This window comes from Phyllobates terribilis, unplaced genomic scaffold, assembly GCF_046119375.1.
Source record: "Phyllobates terribilis strain yellow unplaced genomic scaffold, ASM4611937v1 Scaffold_1077__1_contigs__length_431683, whole genome shotgun sequence".
NCBI lineage: Eukaryota > Metazoa > Chordata > Amphibia > Anura > Dendrobatidae > Phyllobates > Phyllobates terribilis.
In genome coordinates, this window is record NW_027363837.1 from 131992 (window position 1) to 142995 (window position 11004).

The following is an 11004-nucleotide window of genomic DNA, read 5'->3' on the forward strand; positions in this document are numbered from 1 at the left end:
GGTGGGTCCTACACAGCCACACTCATTCCAAGGTATATATACACAAAGTATATAGAAGAAAAAAAAGACTTCACTTACAATCAGCAGCTGGAACATCCAAGGCCTTTGGATGTAAAACAAATTACCCCGACTTTATACAAAGACTGAACCTATAGACATTCAGATCCTCCTGGAAACATGGATTAGAGCTGAAAACAAATCCCTGATACCCATCGGATACAGGGAAATCTCTGTCCCTGCCCAGAAAAATAAAAACATCAAACAGGGCCGCTGCTCAGGAGGAATATTGATCTGATATAAAGAAGAGCTCCACCAGTACATCAAACCAGTGATAGAGGAGAAAGCCACATATGGATCAGAATCAGCAGCTCCATCCTCACCTCTCAGTCTGATGTTTACTTCTGCGTCACCTACATACCACCACCAGAGTCACCCTACTTCAATCCAGACAGCTTTGAGATCTTACAAGGAGAAGACCATTATCAGGTCCTGGGCAAAGTTCTCATCTTTGGAGAGCTCAATGCAAAAACAGGGAGAGAAAAAGACTTTTTGACCACGGATGGAAACATCTATATATTTGGAGCACAGACTGATGGCCATGACTCAGTACACACAGAGAGAAACAGCTATGACCGTACAGTCAACAAAAGTGGAAAAAAGCTCCTGAGCTTATGTAGAAGTTTAGGACTTCATATTCTTAATGGCCGCACCAAGGGAGACTCTCTAGGAAGGTGTACACTAAACTCCCATGTAGGAAGGAGTGTAGTAGATTATGCCATTACAGATATATACCTGGCAAATATCAGCGCCTTTATAGTCACCCCACAAACGCACCTGTCAGATCACAGCCAACTTCTTCTGTACATTAAATCTACATAGAAACTATCCAAACAACAACCTCAGCCGAGTAGACTCTTCAACCTGCCTCCATCCTGTAAATGGTCCAAGACATCGGCAATAACATACAAAGAGATTCCAAGCAGACTTGGAATACAGGAGATGCTCCACCACTTCTACAACTACGACTACAAGCCTAACCCAGAGGGAGTGAGTCAAGCTGCAAAAGACCTCAATGATTTTCTAAACCATGGTCAGATTATCCGACCTTAAAAAAGTCAACTACAAGAGGCCAAAAGAAAAACCGATCAATGGTTGTTTTGACAGAGAATGCAAAGACGTACGGAAGATCCTGAGAACAGCCTCAAACAAGAAACACAGAGACCCCAACCACCCGGGTGTAAGGGATGCCTTTGAAACCATACAAAGGCAGTACAAAACAATCCTCAGGAGGAAGAAGCAGAGTTACATCTCTACAAAACATAACCAACTCCAAGACGCCCTCCAAGACAACTCCTTCTGGGAACTATGGAACCACATGGGCACAAAAAACAAGAAAAAACAACATCCATATCCAAAACGGCAACATCTGACTCCAATATTTCATAGACGTCTATAAAGACATCTCAAAGGAAGGAGTAAGCCAAGAACAGAAAAACATAACGGCAAAATTAAAGGCAATGGAGGAAAAAGTCAAAAATTTCCAAAACCCTCTGGATACACTAATTACATTACAGGAAGTTACAGATAAAATCTCTTCCATTAGGTGTAGAAAAGCCAGTGGCCTGGATGGAATCCCACCAGAAATGCTGAAGTACAGCCCACCAGAAATACAGGCTGCAATGGTTAAACTATTCATAGTGCTGAGTGCTGGATACTTCCCTTATACCTGGAACCAAAGCCTCATCACTCCCATCCACAAGAGTGGGAACAGGTATGACCCTGTCAATTACAGAGGCATACGTGTCAGCAGCAACCTGGAAAAACTGTTGAACAGCATCCTGAATAAGAGGATCCTAAGTTTCCTCACCGAGCACAACATTCTCAGCAAAAGCCAAGCAGGGTTCATGCTAACCCACCGTACTACTGACCACCTCTACACCCTGCACAGCCTTATTCAGAGCCATGTCCACAACATAAAACATGGGAAGATGTATGCCTGTTTTGTAGACTTTGAAAAGGCCTTTGACTCAGTATGGCACTCGGGCCTGTTCCTGAAACTGCTGGAGAGAGGAATAGGAGGAAAGACATATGATGTCATCAAAAGCTCCTACACCGTAAACCGTTGCAAGCGTGCGTGTGATCAATAGAAGAACGGCTGATTTCCAGCAGAGTTGCTGTGCCTGACAGGGCTGCAGCGCAAGGCTATGTGCCCGCGTTGCAGAATTGAAGCAGAAAATTTCCGCAGCGTTTCTGCATGTTCTTGGCAGTAAAAACCCTTGCGGATTTTACACGCGTTTTTGATGCGTTTTTGCAGCATTTTTACATGCAGATTTGACTTGCGTTTTTCAAATGCATTGGGACCTCAAATCCGCATGTGGAAACGCACAAATAAAGGATATGCTGCGGATTTTTCCGCAAGGAATATCCACTGCGGAAAATTCCGAAGCATGGGCACAGAACATGCAGATTTTCATTGGGGATCATGGGGCACTGATTACAAAGCGTTTTGCTAGCGTTTTCGCTGCGGAATTTCCGCATCAAAAATGCTTGAAAAACGCATAGTGGGCACGCAGCCTTAGTCCATCTCTCTTTAACAATGAGCTGGCCACTGCTCTGGAATCCTCCACGGCTTCAGGTCTCACACTCCATGACTCCCAGGTGAAATTCTTTCTGTATGCAGATGACCTACTGCTGCTGTCACCAACCGAAAAAGACCTCCAAGACTACCTGAAAATATTGGAGAAATTCAGCTCCACGTAGGTGTGGAACCCCAGGGGTCTGGTTACCACAGTAATAGCAATATTACGTCTGTGAGCAGGTGGGAGGTCTCCTGGTCAGGAATCCTAAGCATGCCACACCTCCTGCCCAGTCCTGGGAGGGGAAGAACTTCCCCTATATAAACTGGGGCTGAGGTAGGGTTAGGGAGGAGAGAAGAGAAGAAGAGGAGTCCCAGACAGAGACACAGTCTGGTCTGGTGTGGAGCAGTTGCAGGGAAAGTGACAACAAGAGCTCTGTAGGAGCAGGAGTGAGTGCCAGAGGCTGGAAGCTAGATAGCTCGCCTTGGCTGAAGAGATCTCACCCGACACGGAGTCCGAGGCTGTGGGGACTGTTCCATACCCAGCAGCAGAAACCGACCGGCAGGGGATTTCAGGTCCTCTGGCCAAGAAACCCGAAGGCACGGTCACACGCAAGGGACCAGCGCCGCCGTCGTGGAGCGGAGGCTACCAGAAGGCCCCGAGTCACCGGCCATACGGGTGAGCACCACACGGTACACTCAGGGACGTGGGCTACTTTTACCCGCTTCTAGCAAGGTAGCCAAGAAGAGTACAGTTAGTTGGGGAGGCCTACAACTCCGCCTGGCCAGGGGAGATCCTGTCTGCTCACGGACTGACCAGGCCCCGATCGCTAGCCAGTACTCCCGGGAGGGTCTACCTTTGCCACCAGTAAAGACCCTGAACTATACCGCACCGTCTCTGAGTGGTTCCTGGTGCCTGCGTGCAAATCCGCTATCCCCATCATCCACGTCTGCTGCCCTGAGGCCATACCCCTCCCGTTGGGGGTTATACTACCCACGCTGCACAACTGTACCACCGGCCTCAGCGGTCTGCCCTGCAGCGGCGGTTTCATAACCGCATTCAACGGGTGGCGTAGTCGAACACTAAAACATCATATACTAATTCCGCCACTTAGTTTGACACTCTGGGCACGGACCGGGTCACCGCCACGAGGACTTCTACCCCCAACAGATCCGGCTCCGGGTATTCCCCAAACATGGCCCAGGGGGCGCGTCAACTTTTGGCGTAGTCGGCAGGATTCCGTGCCCGCAAGCACCGGGTACTGCGTGCCTGAAAAAGACTGTTAAACTTACCTGTGGTGAAGATTCCCGCCATCCGACGCCATCTTTTGCCTTCTTCCCGCCATCCGTGGAGTTTTCCCGCCTTCCGACGCGATCTTTTGCCTTCTTCCCGCCATCCGTGGAGTTTTCCCGCCATTGGACGCCATCTCGAGGACGCCGCGCGGGAAGAAGAGGGGCGTGGACTCCGAAAGCGCGCGAGAACTGAAGCCCCGCCTCACGTCCGGACGTTGTGTAAGGTCCTGGAAGGAGCCCAGCAGACGCCGACATCACAGGAGCGCGACGGAAGGTCCTCAACCCTGACGATCCACTGCGGAGCCGCGGCCTACGGAAGAGGATCATCGCAAGGTAGGCCACGGTCCACTAGGGGGGAGGAGGATGTCGGATACGGAGGAGAGCTTCACTGCCACAGCCACCGCCAGCGCCACCGCTGCGGCGGTCATGCCTTTCACCATGCCCTATATCCCGGGGGCAGCCTGGCTACCCCAGTACTCAGGGGAGTCACATACCCTAAATGACTTCAGAGAAAGGCTGGATAGCCTCTTCCAGGTGTACCCCCTCACAGAAGAGCAAAAAGTGAGCATCCTGGTGGCTCAATTAACAGGGGCAGCCCAAAGGGAGGTAAAGTCCTGGCCACTTGGGAGGAGGAGGACAGTCGCAGAGATACTAGCCCGGCTGAAGGACACCTTTGATACCCGTACCTCAGCCGAGATCAAGCTTAGATTCTACGGGTGCAAGCAGCGAGCACATGAGAGTATAAGAGACTATGCTTTAAACCTACAAGAGGCCCTGAGAGCCATTAAGCAGGCAGACACTGACAGCGTGGGAAATGAAGATAAGCTGTTGACTGAACAATTTATTGAGGGTCTACTGTGCAATGCCCACCGAACCCAGTTGCGGGCAATGGCCTTACAGGACCCTGACCTGGACTTTGCACAGTTCAAGGACAGAGCCATCCGGGTGCTCCGAGAACCGGCACCAGGTGGCGCTGTGACCCACAGGCGCCCTGCTATCACTTACCACCAGGAGGTGGCGCCCTTGTCTGCAGGGCCTGTGGGAGCTGATGCGCAGGCTTTAAACAGTGACCCGGCTACAGACCTGCACCATCAGGTCCAAGAGCTGACTAAGAGCGTTGCCGCGCTAACCTGAACTGTGCAGTCTTTACAGGTTTCTACTCCAGGGAAGATCCAGCTGGCATCCGGACCGGAGGATATCCCGTGGCGCCGACCAAGGAGGACCCCACCGGCCAGAGGAAGACCCAGCGACCGATACAACGAGGACGGACAACCCATCTGCCGCCGCTGCAATCAACCCGGACATATGACAAGGTACTGTCCTTTAAACTGGCACAACCTGGGGTAGAGGGCCAACCCCTAGGAATAAGATCACCAGGCCCATCGAACTGGCGTGACAAATACGTGGGAGGACGTCCAGTCTTGCCTGTAGTACTGGATGGCATTCCTATGAGTGCCCTACTTGACACCGGGTCACAGGTCACCACCATCCCGTACGTGCTCTTCAAGCAGTACTGGAATGACTCGGATATAACCCGCTACCCAGACGACGACTTGAGTATCATCGCCAGCAATGGTCAGCCCGTGCCACAGATCGGATTTAAAGAGATGACCATTAAGATCGGTAAAGTCGAACTGGCAGCACAGGGACTGATCATTGTAGACATTGACAAGCGCGAGAGTCACCCAAAGATAACTCTAGGAACTAATGTGATTGAAAATTGTCTTGCAGAAGTGATTCTCATTTTACAGCAGGTTGCCAAGAACGCCAGCTCCGGCCAGCAGCGAGTGCTCCAAAAAGAGATCCGGGCACTGATGCGACGGCAACAGGTGGAACTCTCCGGTGGTGAGATTGGTAGCGTGCGAATGTGTGACCCTTTCCCTATTGCCATGCCCCCGAAAAGTGAAATGATAATTTGGTGCCGGGCAGCTATTGGTCTGAGAGGTAGAGATTACCAGGCAATGGTAGAACCAGTCTACTCAGATAGTAGGCCCACCATTTTGACGGCACGGGGGGTGGTTGATGTACGCCATGGGAGGGTGCCCGTTCGCATAATAAATATCGGGAAGAGGGAAGTGTACCTGCCCCGGTATGCTACGCTAGCCAAATTGTATACCATCAACCAAAATTCTGTACAGTCCGTGGAACCCTTGCCTCCATCTCATCCAGAGGAAGGTAACGGCTCTAAGCAACAAATGGAGGACTGGTGTCAGCAACTGCATTTGGGTACTGACTCCACTCCTGCTCACCAAAAGCAGGGAGTCTACCGGGTGATCCAGGAATACGAGAGAGTGTTCAGTAAACACCCGCTGGACTTCGGGCGAGTAAAGGGAGTGGAACATAACATCCCCACGGGAGATCATCCTCCCATAAAGGAAAGGTATCGTCCCGTACCCCCTGCACACTACCAACACGCCAAGGGGATGCTTAGAGACATGAAAGAGGCTGGGGTAATTAGGGATAGCTGTAGCCCCTGGGCAGCTCCACTAGTCTTGGTTAAAAAGAAAGACAACACCATGAGAATGTGTGTAGACTACCGGAAAATCAACCGTATCACACACAAGGATGCGTACCCCTTACCAAGGATAGAGGAGTCTTTGGCTGCTTTAAAATCTGCTAACTTCTTCTCCACTTTGGATCTCACTAGCGGGTACTGGCAGGTTCCTGTAGCAGAGGCGGACCGGGAGAAGACCGCATTCACCACCCCGATGGGACTTAGCGAGTTTACCTGCATGCCGTTCGGACTCTGCAACGCACCAGGAACCTTCCAACGATTGATGGAATGCTGTCTGGGACACCGGAACTTTGAGACGGTCCTGCTGTACCTGGACGATGTTATAGTTTATTCCAAAACCTATGAGGACCACCTGAAACACCTGGTGGAAGTGTTTGAAGCCCTGGCAAACTACGGTCTGAAGGTGAAACCGTCGAAGTGTCACCTGCTAAAACCAAAAGTGCAGTACCTGGGACACGTGGTGAGTGCTGACGGAGTGGCTCCCGACCCTGATAAGATCACCGCGATTAAGGAATGGCCAAGACCCTCCAGCGTAAAGGAAGTGCGGCAGTTCCTCGGGTTGGTAGGCTACTACCGAAGATTCATTCCCGGTTTCACCAAAAAGGCAGCTCCTATGCAGGACCTCCTGATAGGCCAGTCCAGGAAGGCCAAGAACCAGAAGCCGCCCTTCAGATGGGAGAAGCTGGAAGAAGAGTCCTTCCGCCAGCTGAAGATGGCCCTCACGGGGGATGAAATCCTGGCGTACCCGGATTACAGCCAGCCCTTTATCCTCTACACCGACGCAAGTAACATCGGGCTAGGAGCCGTACTGTCCCAGATCCAGCAGGGGAGAGAACGGGTAATTGCTTACGCCAGCCGAAAACTGCGACCCACCGAAAGAAACCCTGAGAATTACAGCTCATTCAAGCTAGAGTTCCTGGCAGTGGTGTGGGCAGTCACCGAACGCTTTAAGCACTACCTCGCCTCTTCCAGGTTCACCGTGTACACGGATAACAACCCGTTGACACACCTGGACACTGCAAGACTCGGTGCCCTGGAGCAGAGATGGATGGCCCGCCTGTCCAACTATGAGTTCACGATTAAATACCGGGCAGGACGCTCCAATACCAACGCGGATGCCTTGTCCAGAATGCCAAACCTACCGGACGTAGGGGAAGATCCAGAGGAACTGGAAGAGGTTGAACTCCCCGCGTTCCACCGTCATGGGACTACCCAGTATTCCCACCGTGTAAGGGGTAAGCAATCCACTACGTTCAACCCCTTACCTCATTACAACTGGGCGGAAACGCAAGACAGTGACCCCGCCGTCCGACGGGTGAAGGAGATGCTGACTCAGCCAGATGCCCGCCTTGACCCAGACGCTCCGGAGGAGACCAAGCAACTGTGGGCTGAGAAGAGTCGACTGTTCCTTTACAAGGGGAAGTTGTGCCGCAGAATGGTTAACTCCCGGACGCATGAACTGATCTGGCAAGTAGTGGTGCCAAGAAGAGACGCGGCTATGGTACTGGAGGCATACCACGACGGAGCTGGGCACTTCGGATGGAAGAAGCTGGAGTTCCTGCTGCGCGGGCGGTTCCACTGGGTAGGCATGAGAGGAACCATCGAGAGGTGGTGCAGAGACTGTGGCCCATGCAACCTAAGAAGGAAGGACCGTGCCAGCCAGAAGACTCCCCTGCAGTCCATCGTCACCAGGCAGCCGTTGGAACTGGTAGCCTTGGACCATGTGAAACTGACCCCCAGCAGAAGTGGCTACGTCTATGCGTTGACCATCGTGGATCACTATTCCCGGTTCTTGGTTATAGTCCCCGTCAAGGACTTAACGGCTCAAACAGCAGCTAGAGCCTTCCAGCAGCACTTCTGCCGTCCACACGGATACCCAGAGCAGGTGCTGACGGACCAAGGACCTGCCTTTGAAGCGGAAGTCTTCCAGGAGTTCTGCACCCTGTATGGCTGCCGGAAGATAAGAACAACACCCTATCATTTGCAAACCAATGGACTCTGCGAGAAGATGAACCAGGTGGTGATAGACCTTCTGAAAACATTGCCCCTGGAAGAACGCAGTCTGTGGCCTGAGAAACTGCCTGATCTGGTGGACCTATACAACCACATCCCTGTAGGTTCTACCAACTGTACCCCGGCTTACCTAATGAGAGCAAGACCTGGTAAGCTGCCTGTTGATCTGGATATGGGAGTCCTGACACCCGAGGACACTTCACCAGAAGCAGACTGGGACACAGAGAGGCAGCAGCAGTACCGGAAAGTACAGGAGAGCGTTGAGCGAAGTCTCCGTCAAGCAAGAGAAAGACAGGAGAAGACTTACAACCAGTATGCTCCCGCTGTTCCCCTGGTACCTGGAGAGCAGGTCTTGAAGAGGAAAAGACGGCTCCACAAGTTGGACAACCAGTGGGAGAAGGACCCGTACACCGTACTGCCATCAAGCCATGAAAACCCGAAAGTCTGCACAATCAGTAAGGATGGAGGAGAAACCACAGCCATTGTCTCCCGAAATCACCTGAAGAAGTGTCCCGAGCAGCTACGAAACCCTGAAGAAGATCAAGAAAACCCTCGACCCGCAGAGGAAAGGGAAGAGATGGTCAGTACTGTACTCGGAGACTTCCCTCGATCTTGGACACAAGTAAATGGCGCTGTTGTGGTACCCGTCCTCACCTTCCTCCAGCCAGCATCCCAAGTGCCTACGGAAAAACAGGTAGAGCTGGAAGAGCAGCCGGTCCAGGAGGCAGAAGACCCCACACAAGCAGACCAGGAGAATCGACCCTCTGCTTATAGTGAGCCTGCCGTGCCCCTAGTGAGCCAAAGAGTCCGTAGACAGTTGCCCAGCTTACCTTTGACACCTCCTACACCCTGTAGTGCAGGACCAGTTAGTGAGCTCCGTAGGTCTACTAGGGCCACTAGAGGCCAGTTGCCCGTACGTTGGAGGATCTAAAGTGTTTAGACTGTTTTATTGATATTTACCTGTTTACTGTTGCTTGTAAATAATTATGTTTTTCCAGTTATGTTATAGGTGTCTTTTGTGGATTTACTAGAACTCTATTGTATATATGTTTGGAGCGTAACCCAGGAACGGACTAAAGACTGTTAAAGACTCGGGGCAGGACAGACCCCTACCTGGTTACGGCTCCCTGTTCTTTGGTGAAATGGACACCCTTTTTGCTTCAAAAATAGCACCCGGTTGCGGACACGCCGTAACCACCTTAACGTGTTTTTCCTTATTGTATTGTTCCTGTTTATACCCTGTTATGTTTTCAAAAATATGTTTAGTCCCGGAGTACTAAATTTTACTAGGGGGGAATGTGGAACCCCAGGGGTCTGGTTACCACAGTAATAGCAATATTACGTCTGTGAGCAGGTGGGAGGTCTCCTGGTCAGGAATCCTAAGCATGCCACACCTCCTGCCCAGTCCTGGGAGGGGAAGAACTACCCCTATATAAACTGGGGCTGAGGTAGGGTTAGGGAGGAGAGAAGAGAAGAAGAGGAGTCCCAGACAGAGACACAGTCTGGTCTGGTGTGGAGCAGTTGCAGGGAAAGTGACAACAAGAGCTCTGTAGGAGCAGGAGTGAGTGCCAGAGACTGGAAGCTAGATAGCTCACCTTGGCTGAAGAGATCTCACCGGACACGGAGTCCGAGGCTGTGGGGACTGTTCCATACCCAGCAGCAGAAACCGACCGGCAGGGGATTTCAGGTCCTCTGGCCAAGAAACCCGAAGGCATGGTCACACGCAAGGGACCAGCACCGCCGTCGTGGAGCGGAGGCTACCAGAAGGCCCCGAGTCACCGGCCATATGGGTGAGCACCACACGGTACACTCAGGGACGTGGGCTACTTTTACCCGCTTCTAGCAAGGTAGCCAAGAAGAGTACAGTTAGTTGGGGAGGCCTACAACTCCGCCTGGCCAGGGGAGATCCTGTCTGCTCACGGACTGACCAGGCCCCGATCGCTAGCCAGTACTCCCGGGAGGGTCTTCCTTTGCCACCAGTAAAGACCCTGAACTATACCGCACCGTCTCTGAGTGGTTCCTGGTGCCTGCGTGCAAATCCGCTATCCCCATCATCCACGTCTGCTGCCCTGAGGCCATACCCCTCCCGTTGGGGGTTATACTACCCACGCTGCACAACTGTACCACCGGCCTCAGCGGTCTGCCCTGCAGCGGCGGTTTCATAACCGCATTCAACGGGTGGCGTAGTCGAACACTAAAACATCATATACTAATTCCGCCACTTAGTTTGACACTCTGGGCACGGACCGGGTCACCGCCACGAGGACTACTACCACCAACAGATCCGGCTCCGGGTATTCCCCAAACATGGCCCAGGGGGCGCGTCATAGGCACTACCAATCAACCCAAATAAAACCAACATCATAGTGTTCCAGAGGAGAAAGCCAAAATCGGACCAGCATCCTTCATTTGTGCTAAACAACTGTACTCTTACAGGAACGGACAAATACACCTACCTGGGCCTGGAAATTCACCAGTTGGGGATCGTCAAACAAGCCATAGAGACCCTGAAGAACAAGTCCTGCAAAACCTTCGATGCCATCCGTAGGAAACTCTACCATCTGAAGCCACCAGTGAAGGTCTGGCTAAAAATCTTCTATGCCATCAT